The sequence below is a fragment of the Fundulus heteroclitus genome, chromosome 5, assembly GCF_011125445.2.
Source record: "Fundulus heteroclitus isolate FHET01 chromosome 5, MU-UCD_Fhet_4.1, whole genome shotgun sequence".
In the NCBI taxonomy this organism is placed as follows: Eukaryota; Metazoa; Chordata; class Actinopteri; order Cyprinodontiformes; family Fundulidae; genus Fundulus; species Fundulus heteroclitus.
Genome location: NC_046365.1, coordinates 14,319,738 through 14,333,551, shown reverse-complemented (window position 1 = coordinate 14,333,551; position 13,814 = coordinate 14,319,738). Strand labels below are relative to the sequence as shown.

Sequence of the window (13,814 nt, the reverse complement as noted above, 5' to 3'; positions counted from 1 at the left end):
TGATGTTATGCTAACAATACCTCACTGACTTTGGTCATGTAGTATATGCAGAAACAAGGGTTATATTTAAATTTGGTCTTACATTACTCTAAGCACAAAGCAGATTGACCAGCATATACCAATTCTTTGTTATATAGTCACTGAAAAAAATACACTTCCTTTATTTCAATAGTGTAACATACTGGTTGAAATGTAAAAGTCAAAAGGTTGGCCATATAAACAGAGCTTTGTATGTCAAGGTGTTGCTGAAAGGTGGCTGGAGGTGATCTACTGGGCTAACAAGCCTAAAGTGCTCATTTAGGCTGTATCAGGACAGAATTTACAGACTGTAAGAGATTAAGAAATTAGAGAGACTGGACTGCAAAGCTGGTTGCCATGGAAATGACAGATAAATGGACTCTGAAGCCAAAGTGTCTGACATACTCAGACTGGACAGAATGACTGTTATGGATGATATGTGTCAGCAAGGACATCTGCATTACTGCATGATCTTCTCCACCAATGTGATGAACAGAACGCTGATATCATACTGTGCCCGCCCCTTAATGGGTGGACACATGCTTGGTATTTAATGTCTGTTTGTGAGAACAAACGGGGTTCTCAGGTATCGGTTGCAATGTGTTTTTATTAGAACCCAGTACTGAATCTGTAAACATTCCTCTGTCTTTTAGATTAAATATAAAGTAAAATATAGTTGTGGTTTGAGTCTTTTTATCACTACAGAAGTCTACAATAGAAACATCACATTACCAGATAAAAGAACCAGGGGAGACTGTAAACAGGTCCATTAGTTTAACAAGACATTTAAAAAAAAATTTAATATTCTGGATTAAATAAATACAAAGACTGGGAAGGGTTAGATAGCTATACAAAATATTTTTTTCTGGCCATCCAGGGTCTGGAAAGAGGCTAATTGATGGGGTTCAAGTTTCCGTTTGTTAGATACTGATTGGTTTCATTCAGTGTGATATGTTTAGGGTCACATAGACTTCACTGGGAATAACCTTGAAGGTATACACACAACTGATAAGGCAAGGCAAGTTTATTTGTATAGCACTTTTCAGTAACAAGACAGCTCAAAGTGCTGTACATAAACAGAAGAAAGAAAATATTACAAAAGAAAGTACATTGCGGTGAAATAGTAAAAGCAGGTGAAGATATAAGACAAGTTGAACTACAAACATTAACGTTCAAATGCAAATCTAAACAAGTAGGTTTTTAACCTTGATTTGAAGGAACTAAATGCTGCCTTACTGTGTTTGGTTCTTGTTCAAGGGATGCAGAGTAAGATAAAAATGTAACATGTCTAACATATTTTTAGTTAGCATATCAGATGTATCCCAGTCAAACCTTTCCTCCTTTGGCCACATTAAGACCACAAACCTGAATGTGTTGTATCAGCATTTTACGCGATAGAACAACAGAAAAGATGGACAATTGGATGTTCTTGCCAATCTCTGATCCTCCCTGCATGACCCAAGCTTGTCCACTGGACCCTGATCTAGCCTCTGCTATCCTGCATGACACATCTGCAGTGAGTATGGCAGCTTTCATTACTGCCAGGTTTCCAGCTTGTACCACTAACTGTCAGCAGGTTTTCTGTTTTAATAAACCTTTCAAGAGTGACAATGAGTCTAGTTAAAATTTCAGGTCTCCTGTCTGGTCAGGCATTACAGATGTCACTTAATAATGAAAACACATTTTAACTAAAACTGATCAGGAGATTTTCAAAGGCACTCCTCATTGACAGAATGTACATTCTTAGATTTATCAACAAAAAGGATAGGTTACATGTTCGTGCAGTTCCTGATGCAGTCCTAACACAGCTCAATTCCCACTCGTTCCCACAGTAGGTAATTCCCACAGTAGGTAATCAGTCAATCAGATTTGTAAACTTGTGAACTAAAATGCTTATCTGTCCAAAGTCACTGTGTATTGGAAGTCATTTTACCATTTCAAGTTATGTGCTCTGATGCAACTTAGATTAAACATTGTTGGGACTTGAGGAAAATTTAATTAGGATGGCTTAAAGATCACTAGTCTGTTTTGTTCTTTCAAAATTAAGCTTGCCACATACTCCGCAAGAACAGAGAAATTTGTTTTTTGTTGTCAGGGTTGCAAGAACAAGAAAACAGTACATTTTGGGTCTGACTATTCCTACTTCTCAAGAAGCTCAGCTACCGAACTCCTAGAAAGTCTCTCCACCATAACACACATTCCACCTGCACTAATATTGTGGGAATTTGACAAATAACACCATAATGGCAAATACAACAGGAAGAGAGAAGGAGGAGAACAAAATTTTTTTGAACCTTGTTATTTGCAATTGCTGAAAATGAATTGAGGGAGGGAGCGGGAGAGAGGGGCACAGAAACGGAGGCAAGCACAGGGCAGGCGGAGAGCTGAGAGTAGAGGAGACAGACAGAAGCAATGCAATGCATGAGACATTTCCGCTTTTCCAACTTAAACAAACTCACCCAATCCCCGATCAATCAGACAAAACTAGTCGGAAACCCAAATGTTCTGTCCAGAACAAGCTGCAAGAATTCCCAGAGCATGGTTGCGTGAACAAAATTATGTTGTTTTTATTATTACTGGGGCAAGAAGAAGAAATTACTCGCTTCTTGTGGGGTATGTCTCAGCATGTAGACATTGTGAAAATGTTGCATGTGGCACTCAGTTGTATAAAAGCTACAATACATTGTTCATCTCTCATGTTATGCAACATGGAGGGAAAAAAGACCATAATGCACTCAATCAACCACCTTATAAGATACAAATTTTCAATCAGGTTTTACCCCAGATATAAAATCAGCTGATCATGTGGCAGCAAATCAGTGCAATTGGGCATGTAGACGTGGAAAGTTACTTGTCGAAGTATAAACTAAACATCAGATTTGGCAGGGGATTTGATCATGGCAAAGTTGTTGGTGCCAGGCAGGTGGATATTATATTATATATTATATTTCAACAGCAACAGAGGATCACTGTGGGTCCAATTCCTGTCAACTAAGAACAGGGAACTGAAGCTACAGGTACTACAGGATCTACAAAATTAGACAAGGATAGATAGAAAACAATGTTGGATGAATTTCAATGTAAGGGGTGTCAAAATGGTGGTAATGGTGTAATGGTCTGGGGAAAATATTCTTAGATCAATGAGGCTGTTAGTAGCAACTAAGCCCCATTTAAACACTACAGCTTGCTTTAGAATTGTTGCCACAACAATCAGTGACCAATGTTTACCCATCTTTTGCTGGCTTCTTCCAGCAGGACAATGTACCATGTCATGAAGCTCAAATAATCTCAAATTTGAACATGAAAAAGAGTTCACTGTACACAAATGACCTCCACAGTTATCAGATCTAAATCGAAAAGAGGACATTTGGGATGTTTTGAATGGAGAGATTTCCATCATGGAAGGCCAGCCAACAAAAATGCAGCAACTATCATGTCAGTATGGTCCAGAATCTCTGTGGAATGTTCTGACGCCCTGTTGAATAGAAACAATTCTTAAGGCAACAGGGCGTCCAACTCCCATAGAGAGTCTCTTGGTTGTAGGAGTCTTTCTTTGCTCTAAGGAGTTAGCCAAGCAGACTCTAAGACTCTATAATTAGCTGGTTGCAAATATCTACCCCCTTTCACCCCAACAAAGGGGTCAAAAGGAGAGTCAGGAAGGTGAAAAGCCAGGGCAGCGGGGGGACAATGGGGACACGCTTCAAGTGAGACATGTCTTTATATCCCTTGCTTGCTCATTTTCTGATTTGTCAACATTCTGCTAAACATGGCTGTGCTCGGCTCTGCGAACATGGACTTTAACTGGTCTGCAGTTTCATCTCAGCATATGATAAAAAGGAGGAGAACTATAAAAGTGAACAAGAATATTTGTGCAACAAGAGTCACTTTATCAAGTAGACAAAGCAAGGCAAGGTTTTGTTGACCAGAATTCCTTGACTTGATGACAAGCCTGAATCATCTTTTGTAGTATCATGTTGACAGTGATGTGTCTTATTGCACGTCATTATTTTTCAGGAGGAAAATGGTTGTATGATGCACCGTATGTTTGTCTGCCTCCAGTTCTAGGGGCTGCATTCATTCAGACTATAATGCAAGGAAACTCGCTAAGCTTTGGTAAACAGGGCTTTCACTACACCTAATAGGAAGTGTTTTACAACGGTGACCCCATGGGGTGACTGATTAAAGCCAAAAAGTTGCCGACTTTTTGAAGGGGATTTGCAGTAGTTAATAGTTTCAGAGCGCTGTTGCGTACCGAAAACCGGTGACGCATACTTAATCTTTTTAGCTAGACAACACAAATCTCCAAAATGATGTAAACATGAGGCAGATGTGAGTTGAGAAGAAGCACGGTTGAGGTCAGAACCTCATTTCAGCTGCTTGACTGTTAAGTTTTACAAGATGATGCACTGACATTAAAAAGACATCATCTATAATTAGCTGAAATATTCAGAGGCAGAAGGATCCCGAGCAAGAAAAACAGTGCTTTGTTTGGAGTAAAAGGAAAGGCATATACCCAGCAATTAGAATGTCACATTTTCCTCGAGGTTTGCTAGGGTGACTGTCTAACCTTTGTTTTCTTTTGACGTGGGTGTAATCTCATGTTAGGATGCTAAATAAACTCACACTGTACACGTTCACTATTCTAACGGATATAAACCGGTCAACTCAATTGTTAGCACTCCGGCTTTATGGGTGCTGAATACCCATGGATACAAGTGTTATTTGAAAACCAATTTTGAATTGATTGTGACTCACATTGGATGGAAACTTCTTTAATCAGATGGCAGGGCAAAAAATGCACAAACTAAAAGTTATTATCATGTCCTGGTGTAATTAACAAGCTTTTGTCCTGCTGTTTCCCCGACCATACTGTGAGTTCTTCCGGGTCAGGCCTTTTTCTAAAGCTAACCATCTTGGGCACACAAACCAGCAGAGCAATTGGTATTTGTTATTCTTAATGAGCTGATAAAAAACAACCTCATGCACAGTTTGCTACCTTCTTGGAGCTAGTGGTTTATCATCTTTCAATTCGAGTCCTGAACATCTGTTTCCCTTGAGAATGATGACTGCCCAGCTGAGTGATGAAGCAATAGTGGAAAAGACTCAACTGCCAGAATTTCAGGTACTTTCAAATAAGCAGTTTTATTTCTTCTTAATTTTTTTTTTTAAATTGATCATGCTTTCTGTGGTCAATACCACTATGTCATTTTCTTTAACCTCTGACTTGCCCATTTAGATTTTGACTGATTCTGTGTGGATTATGCTTTTACCACTGTTGTGCACAAGATTTTCCCATGTGGGACTGTAAACAACTGAACTGAACAGATACCAGAACTACAGATACAGATGTCCTAAGTGTACTTGATAAATAGCAAATGTTTTGTGTACATGCTTTTATTCAAAAAGACTTGAGACGACTTTAAAATAAAAAAATAAAAAAATAAGCTCTCAGAATTACTAAAGATCAGGGTGAATTTAGAGGGGGAAAATTTCTCATAAATTCTCAGTTTACTCCCTGCTTTGTGTTGTAGAAATGCACAAGGTCAATTCAAAAGTCCCTGTTCTCTGGGGCAATTTTCTGCAGTTGAAAGACAGCCTTGTACCAGTGGTACAAAGTAGACATTTATCACTCTATGGCATATTAAAGCAGTTACTTTCTATGCAAAACTGTGTTCTGCACAAGTTCTACATGTAAAATGAATACTTTTTGTGCAACGGATATATATTATGAATTCACTATTTTGTACTAAAAATATATCTACAAGTTTGCACATGATAATTAACACAGAGAAAAAAATTATATGAATGCAGATTATAACAGGAAGAAACATGGTAATGTTGTTCCCTCACTGTCTTACATTAAACTTGTCCTGTTTTAGGTCAGTTAGGATTGCTAATAATGTTTTTGTTTGCTAAATTCTCGAATAGTGAAAAAGAGAATTGTCATCAGTTTAGAAAAGCCCTAGAGACGATGCCAGTGCTTTTTTAGCGTCTGATTAAAACAATAGATGACATGACAAAAAAACACTATGTGGAAACATTTAAGGGACATCTCAAGACACATTAGCCAGGATTGGAAGTTAAACCTCCGGGACAAATGGGTCTTCTGAATGACACACAATTAAATATATATATTTTGTGGTGACCAATAGACAACTATAATATATGCAAATAGTGCTGTACTTTATATTTAACATTATGTGAAGTAGCAACATTAAGAGTCTAGCAATGAGAAAAGTAGCAATACCAATACCATATTTACCAACCACGTTTTGAAGCCTCTTGAAGTGTGACAGCAAACCATGCAATGAACTTTAGTAATAATAAAAAAAGACATAGTCTCCTTAAGTTAAGTCCATTATAGTAATGCTACATACTACTCGTCCCCAGTCAGTGGTGGCAGGTGACCACTCACACTGAACCAGGTTCTGCTAGAGGTTTCTTCCTGTTAAAGGGGAATTTTCCTTTCCACTGTTGCCACATGCTTGCTCAGTATGTGGGATTGTTGCAAAGTTATTGACATAATGCAATTTGATGTGTTTCCGTTGATTGAAAACTTTTGAACCAATTTGTATCATATACCCCTTTGCTGCATAGGTTGACATCTACAATCAATTTAGCATGTGTTCAATTGACTTGGAGTGTGTCTATAGGGTTGGATTGACCTTAGTTGTTTTTTTGTAAAGTTCCTTGAGACTTTCGTTAAAAGTTGCTATCGCAATAAACTGAAATTAATTGACTCTTTTTTTTTATTATCTTCACAAGCAAAATTAGACATACAATAAAGTATGAGTTAAAAGTAAGAACATTTAATTTTTACCTGGTTTGCTCTCCTGCAAAAGAGTTTTGTGTCTTTGTGTGTACTCTATTACATGGTAGACCGTGTCTCTATGAAGTGTTTAGCATTCCTGTCATCTTTCATTAGGTTGTGTAAGTGGTGGTTGTTATTTGTGTTCCAGAGACAACCTGCTGACACATACAGAAGCATTCTGGTATATATGCAGTATAAAGCATCATCTCTTTGTCCTTTACATAACCATGGTGAAGGTGAAGTGGTGGCATTATTGATGAGTGAGCATTCATTTGGCAAGAACATCTTCTTTCCTGGCTTCTAGCTAGCCTAGCTTTAAGCTATTGTTAGCCTCCAGCAGGTGGTTGTTCATTCTGCATCCAACCTGAGACTAACATATTGCGGATGTTGTGCACAAGCAAGTGTTTTTTTTTTTTTTCTTTAACCGGAATGGCCATTTTTTGCTCAGGCTGTTTTTGTTGGCAGTGTTTTATACTTAGTGGGTGTATAGCAGGTGTCGTTTACTCTTGTTTAGCTAGCATTGTAGGGCTACAACAGGTGTGTTATAGTTTTTATAAACGAGTATGTGATTTATGGCCACACTTCAAGCTTATATTGATTTAGATAATTTACCATTATTTTTCCGAAGGTGTGAACTGAAAGCATTTTTAGCCAGTCTCTTTTTTTAGCGTTCTGCTCAGGATGTGTCAAGCCGCAGAGGTGGGTGGACCCCTGACCACCTTCCTCTGAATGCTACAGTCGGAAACAACACATCAGTCACCCCTAGCACAGTCCATTCCCATCAGCAAAGCTTACGAGCCAGAATCCCCCAAAGAACCCAAGGAGCTGCTGAACAAAGCACATAGCTGCGTGTTAAATTTAGCACGGGACTTGTTCTACGTGTCATGCATGCTTTGACAGCGAAGGTGCTACTCTGCACCAGCCTTCACCATCTCAGTCTTCTGTAAACATGCTGTCCCAGGGTGACCCATGACCCTGTGTTTTTTGGCTGTGCTCCCCCTAGGGAAGAGTGCTTGTAATAAACGTTGTGGCTGTACGGACCCTGTAAAAGTAATCCCTTGAACAATTTCACTTTTGCCACAAACTGTCAATGATTATTTGGATTCCATAGGGATAAACCCATCCAACTGGTGCCCAATCATTGAAGGAAAATACATGGTATTTATTTATTTTTTGGGGGAAAAAAATGTAATGATTTTACACATGTCCTATTCCATATTCTGATACTCCTAAATAAAACCCACTGCAACTGTTTGTCAACTATTTGAAGTCATCTAACTAGTAAATGAGCCAAGCTGTGTGTAATTTAATTTTGGTATAAATTCAGCTTTCCTCTTTAAAAAAAAAAATAGGAAATGGGTGTTTGATTAATGCTTTCATCATCAACTGACTATGCTATTGTAGTGTGTTGTGTGCTGTTATTAAACGTCATGTCTCTGACTCGCTTACTGTTAGTCCAAAACGCAGCTGCTCGTCTTCTCGCCAGAGCCCAAAAACATGATCGCATAACACCTGTTTTGCCCTCTCTTCACTGGCTTCCTGTTTTGGTCAGCATTCTTTTTTTTTTTTCTTTTTTTTGTGGCTAAGTCTTTGAATGGGTTAACACTACAGTTCCTCTTGTACCTATTTAGAGTTGTTTATCCCCTCTGAGGCACCAGGGTCTGCTGATCGGCTTCCACTTGTTCCTAAAACAGGGCAAAAGAACATAAGTGGTGTCTCAATGCTTGCTGTCTTCCCTGGAAACTTTTAAATCTCATCTTAAAATTAACTTTTAGTATTTGGCTTATAACCCAGCACATTTTTATGGTAGTTATCCTTCATATTCTTCTGATGTTTATTGATTCAAGTGTGTCTTCTGTTTAGGCGTTCCAGTTTCAGTATGTATAACACACTTCATTCTCAGAATATCTGTTGGCTGTCTTATCCGTGTACAGCACTTTGGCTATTGTGTATTTTTCAAATGTGCTATATAAATAAAGTGGGTTGGAATCAATATAGAAGCCCAAAGACCAATGATATCTCTGGAGAAGCTTCAGAGATGCAATGATCAGGTGGGGGAGTCTGTTGCCATGACAACTATTATGTGTGCACTCCACAAATCTTTGCTAGAGTCAGCGATTTTTCCTTAAGTATATGAGGTCTATGAGCAGGAACTAAACTCTGACAAATCCATGCCCTTCGGACCGAACGGCAGAGATTGGCTATAGTTTTTACAGGCCTGTGAATACGTAATGTATTAACTACTTTCAGGATGGAAGGACGATTTTACCCAGTATGTAAAATTTTTTTCTGAACAGGATTACAAACTATAGCTTTAACGAAGAGTGGCATAAAATAAGTATTGTTGACAGTCATTAGAAATCCAGTTTGCTGCAGCCTACAAGCTTTTCATGATTAAGATTGTGTTTCTTACTTGATTACTTCTGTTTGTTTGTTCTCTTATTGGGTTTTGTAATTTGCAAGTGACATATGCATTCATATGAACACTATCAGCCATGATTACAGTGAAATGTGGTTCTACTTAGCTAACTGCATTAAATCCTGTCTTCCGCTCTTTTGAAAGCCATTGTGCAGATAATTACTTTAGAGATATTTTTCTTCTCACGAGTAACAGATTAAATTGTATGTCAGTAGCTTATGTATGAATTTAGCATCTTTATCTATCTGCTCACGGTGGACAATAGATTTGCTGCAGTTTGCGTGCTAAGGTCAACTGGAGATCTCTGCTCCATCCTTCCTCCAGGTTCCGCTCTGGCAGCCTCGCAGTCCCCAAACATCCTTCATCCAAACCACACCTTGGCAGTATCCTAGTCAGATAAAAGCCCTGGAATGTTGCTACTTTCACTGTCTTTTATTCATCTCCTCGTTTGCTCCCGCATTCCTGCTGTTCGTCAATAGTCAACACAGACTGCGACAGGCGTAATCATGTTTGCCTACATTCCACCCACACATTTTGGCTTAAAGGCCGCCAGAATGAGTCAGCGAGCTGTGAACCCGACCACCATTCAGTTCAACAAGCACCGGCGGTAGGGGGTTCTGGTCATGGCCACGCTTCTAGCTGCTTTATGTTGTGTCATTGTCCCCAAGGTCACTGCGCTGCTGAGCGCAGCTGTAACAAGGAGACAAACACAGGCCCGCTGTGGCTTACAATAAGAGGATCAGGGGGGAAAAAAAGAAAGGCTTATGTTTGGAACAGGATGTGGAAAATGAACTTCTCAACTCCCACAAGGAAATCTTGTTTTTCCTGTCAATTTGGCTCTATGTTGTTGCATAAAGGCCCACCAAGACATGAGAGAAACACATGCAGAGTTTGTAGGTCTCTTTCTTTAGTCGTTTGAAGACTATCAGACCTTAAATCTAAAAGAAAGCCGTTCGCACAGCAAATAACTTGTCCAAGCCATCCACATGTGTGAGCCTGACTCATTTTGCAAGCTCAGTGTTTTGTCTAAACAGATTTATACTATGAAGAGGCTAATTATTTGATTGAATGGGCTTTCAGTTAAAGGGTTATTTGAAGAAAGTCATATATGTCATAAATTTCTGTCTGTTCATGCTGTTATTACCCATAATTAAAACAAAAATTCCGTGGAATGAGGCCTAAATCAAATCATCATAAACTCAAATGCAATTCACTGTCTTTCTATGGATTTTTTTTTCTCTATTCAAACAGCACTGATGAGTACCTGCAAAGTTAGACGCTGGTACATTTGCCTTGTAAAAAGCACATCTGCGCCATGATGAAGACAATAAACAGTACAGCAGTAGTTGCAAGATGACAGTATATGCTGACTGTAAATCTTAAGATGACTGGAAGACACAAGCATCTGGAAACATCCCTGCAGCCTGCTGATAATGAAATGTCATAAATCAGAGAACAAACAACAAACTGAATGCACTCTCAGACACAAGTGCACAGGAATGCACAATAAACCCTGGTGCATTCAGAAGGGACGCCGATTCATGCATGTGGTTCAAGGTTGTGAGCAGGATTTTTATCTGGAGCATGTTTTCAAGTGATTTTTATTCATTTTTGCTTTAATGTTGCATCACCTCGGTGATGATTCATCTCAGCGAAGATTGTCTATTGTCTTTACCCTCAGTTGTAATGCCATTTTGAAGGAATGTGGTTCATTTGTTTAAGGTGTTTGTTGCATGTAAGGTAGTAAGCACTCAAGCCCCCGCTGACCTAGATGGGCTAAATGAAATTGCATCTAAAGTGCACAGTCTGTGTTTTAAATCTTTGGCCCAGGACGTCTCCGACTGGTTCCTCTGGTTCCACAGAGGTCTCTAATCCCTCTTGTTAACCCGCTCTGTGCTTTCTCCCCAAAATGTCAGCAGCTAATCCACAAGCCAGTATTGTTGATGCAGTTGGGAATTTAAGATTATCCTCATTAACTCTGACCTTAAAGCCAGGAAAATTTAACCTGTTGAGGAGAGACAGATGATGTTAATTTCTGGATTTGTGAAATATTTGTCACTTGTAGTACAGTGTCTTGAAAAAGCAGTTGTTCCCCTTGTTAAACCGTAATTAACTATTAATAACCACATATTTTTAGTTAAATTGAACTAACCACACCCAAGTCTGATCATTGCCAGACCAGCAGAATCAAGAAATCTTAAACAGAGTTTGTCTGATAACACCACGTAGGCTATAAGTTCTTAAAATGCAACATATTATGGACCTGATCTTTAACAGCAAATTGTGTGAGCAGAGAAAAAAAACATTCATAAAATAAAAAAAGGTCATAAAAAAGGATGAAGTTCTAAGCAATGGAGTTGGGGATAATAATGATAATAATTATTTAAAAAATATTAACATAAATAACGATGAATATCATACATCGTACATTTTCAGTATTTCAAAGTGCTACAAACTAAAATTAATAATGATAAAAAATAACAGTTGAATTTAAAGGATCTAATGTCAATTATAATTAATCTTAAAACTTTTAAAAAGATTAATTAGAACCACGTTTTCACCAATCCCAAAGCTGTAGTTTAAAGAAACTGTGATCAGTAAAATGTATCTGTCCAGGTGGGTTTTTTCCATATATTAGGTTTTTACTTTATTTTATTATATTTGCTTGTCTAGGTGGTTCTAATTTAAAAAAAACATGCCCTTTTTTAAGGAGAAAATGTTTCATAATCTCAGATTGTGTTTTAAGAAATCTCTGCAGTGCAGAATTATCCAGTGCTTGTGTAAGTATATTTTAGTTTTGAAAAGAGATGATCAAATTAAGTCTTATCTAGTTAAAACCTATGAAAAAGAAGCAGATGATAACTTTCAAATTTCTGGCTACCAGCGAACTGTTAGCTAACACTTTAGCCTAGAAAATGTACATATCTTGTCTGTCACTCTGTGATCCTTTATGTTTTCTTTTGAGAACCCAAAATGCTTTCACCCAAATATTTCAAAGAGGTAGAGGTTTCTTCAGTACTAATGTCGCTGAATTAAAAGGGACATATCACTCTTTTCAGTTCTTCCTTTTCACCTTGAAATAATTTATTTGTGGTCAATGTCAAGTGGAACTGCTGTGCTCTGGTCTGAATTTGTCGTTAACTTACCCTGACATCGCCCCTTTCAACCCCTGTTCTGAGTTGGGTCTGAGAGTGACCCGTTTTGTTTGGTGGTCTCTTTAAATCTAAAGGATGCACTTCACACCGCACCCCACTCCAGGTAGCAGAGCATTCCACTTCACCCAATTCGGCTATTTTTGGAGTATGCTGGAGCGTAATAAACAACTGAACATTTTGACTTATCTACTTGTAGCTTCGGCATCCTTCAGCTTGGACCACAAAATTGCTCCAAGAAATAAAAATGGTGGGTTCATAAGTTTGGTACGGTCAGAAGTCCTTCGCCTTTTTAAGCAGCTCCACAGCAAAGACTGTGACGTTATTGTTCAAAAATGTGCAAGAAAACAAACAAAACTGAATGATTTGAAAAATATTACCTAAAAAGAATATTAAGATATCTATGCAGCTCCTGGACAGTCTATGTTAAACATTTCTGCACTCCTAGAGACTCCAAGTACACAATGAAATGTATTAAATGGCTAAAAGTATGGATTTTGCATGAAATGTCCTCTTTGAATCACCCAGCCCAATGGGAAGTCTTTGTCTCAAACATAGATACAACAAGGTGTCAAACTTAAAGTACACACTTTCACATGGAGTTGCATGTTGACGGCAGTTATATAGTGCTTTATGAGTCAGACTTCATGAGCAATGATGTCATTTTAATACTACGGGATCTTGTGCCGTGAGATCTCGTTACACCCTTAATTATGATGTGAATTATCAACAAGTCACAACAAAATGGTACAAATGCCTGTGTTAGCCCATCACTCCAGTAAGCTGCACTGTTAGGAAAAAACATTGTCAGAAAGAGCAAGAAGTGAGTTCATTGACCTATATGATAGGTCCAACATATCACAGAAAGTACAAAATTCAAGCATAAAGCCTATGTGGAAAAAAGTGGCAAATCAAGAGTAAATTTATAAAGTCTTTAAGTTTCATGAAGTCCATGTCTAAACCCCAAGGGACGCTGCCGGAAAAAAGAAGCCCCATCCTTTAGCTTACTTATGTAAACATCCATGAAAATGGGTGCCTGTGTTTGAATCTCTACCTGTCTCACTCTCTTTAAGCGGAGATAGAGACCATAACTCAACTCTCAAGGCTGCGTAACAAGGTCCCAGTTGACAATGAGACTGAGTGTCCACTCTGTGTTTGGTATAAACATTAACTCTCTTACACAACTGAAAAAGCCTTTACAGTGCCTTGTGTAAGTATTCTAACCCTTTGAGCTTTTTAAAATTTCATTTACGTTAGAACCACTCATTTTAATGTTATTAGATTTTATTTGATAAACCACACCAAAGCTGTGCCTATCTGTGAATTGGGCAAGAAAGGATGCTAGCGCTTCAAAGTATAACACATGAAAATCTGAAATGTGTGATACATCTAAATAAAATTCAGTGCAATCAGC

At 38.3% G+C, this 13,814-nt stretch overlaps 1 protein-coding gene across 1 annotated transcript in view; it reads left to right on the top strand.

The window, feature by feature from the left end:
* Positions 1-13,814, top strand: part of dlc1 (DLC1 Rho GTPase activating protein) — a 116,476-nt gene that overhangs the window by 9,315 nt on the left and 93,347 nt on the right. The gene's annotated exons all lie outside the window — the stretch shown is intronic.